The sequence below is a fragment of the Nicotiana sylvestris genome, chromosome 4, assembly GCF_000393655.2.
Source record: "Nicotiana sylvestris chromosome 4, ASM39365v2, whole genome shotgun sequence".
In the NCBI taxonomy this organism is placed as follows: domain Eukaryota; kingdom Viridiplantae; phylum Streptophyta; class Magnoliopsida; order Solanales; family Solanaceae; genus Nicotiana; species Nicotiana sylvestris.
The window spans coordinates 31,538,695-31,540,462 of record NC_091060.1 but is presented as its reverse complement, the minus strand read 5'-3'; positions in this window follow the sequence as shown (position 1 = coordinate 31,540,462).

Below are 1,768 nucleotides of genomic sequence, written 5' to 3'. Positions count from 1 at the left end.
GGTATCAGAGCCACTCTTGTATCAGCCTTGCCGATGGTAGGTCAGAGTTCAACTGAGTTTAGGCAAATTCCGATTAGGCGGGGCAAACCTTAATGCTGAGTTTAGGCGAATCTCATGCGATGGGGAAAACCTAAACGAGGACGCTGAGTCCATAAGAATGGGTGTATGTAATAGCCCAGAATTTAGATAGAATCCCACATCGGCAAAACACAAGACGGATGTTGGAAACCGTTCATTCTGTTGATTAAACATGTATCGGAAACTTTGTATATGTTATCTTGATGATTCTGCATGTATTTAGTCGGAAAATTGCAAAAATACATACCAATGAGTTGACCTTTTCATGGTGTCAATTAGGTCCTTAATCCTTTCAGTCCGTGCATTAATTAATGGTTAGTGATAGGTATTATTTGAAAGGCTAGTCCTATCAAAATCTCATATCAGATTTGGTTCAGAAAATTGAAAAAGGAATACTAAAATGGCGTTTATTTTTCTACCATCTAGTACTATTATTTATGGTAATTCAATTGTTGCTCTTGAATGAAGAGCCTTCATGTATTTAGTATTAAGTAAAAGCAAAACAAATAAGGAATATCATACCATTGAATTACCTAGTTGAAGTACCTGCTGTGTGGGACTTTTCACTTTGAATTAGCCATGTGAAATTTGTGTTTTTGGTTCATAAGCATTCTATTCTCATAATATGCTTTCACTTGTTGAAACTGGAAAAGTGATTTTTTATCTACTTAATATAGAAAATTAGTTTAGCCCTTATCCCTTATATTGATATACTTCTACAAATTATTGTGACATATATTGTCACATTGAGTGATTGTAGTCATTCTTAATGCTTCTTTGGTCCAATTTCATATATGGCTGAACAAGGACAAGTTCGAATTACTCCAAGTGAGAGTTTTCGAAGTCAAGGAAGGGGACAACGTAGAAGGGTACGTCATCGCAGGACTTTTTTCTAAAATAATTCAGACCCGGAGCCTGAAGTCATCAGGAATGTCCCAAGCGGAGACAAAATGAATTATGGGATCGAAGGGCTGAACGAAGGGAAAGAGAAAAGAAATTTAGGAAGTTTAAGGAATTTAAAATTGGCCCTGATGTTTCCATTCCTGAACATGTACACCTATTTAGGTTAAAAAGAGCTGAATTGGCTAATTACATAGAAATTACTGATTGGGAAGCATTATCTATTTTAGCGGACTCTCTTCGAGGGCCTTGGGGTGAAATTTTAATCAAGATTTATCATGATGTTTGGCCTAGTGCACCTTTTAGCATATACGAGCAAGAGTTAGTATTCGATTGGTACATGTATGTCCTAGCAAACATGTAAATTGTTATTATGTGTTTTATCTTAATGAAATTTAAATTGTGTTATTTGTCTCATCGATTACATACATTGTTTATCATTTTCTTTTGTGTAATGGATTGAGACTTGAAATAAAGCACACACTAAGAAGTGATTTTAGTATTAATTAAAATATTTAGATATAGATGATGAATAAAAACGTAGTGACCATTCGATTCTATACTAAATATAGAATTAATATTATAATTAATTTACTTAAGTATGTAATCACATGCATAAATTGACTGGAGTATATATTGATGAGTTAAACTTGTAGTATTGTTTCTAATATCAGACATGACATCAAAAAGTATCATTGTTGACTTGAACAAGGGTGACAAACTGAATGGTGAAAATTACGACATCTGGAGTCATAAGATGTGGTATGTACTCGAAGACCAAGATGTTCTT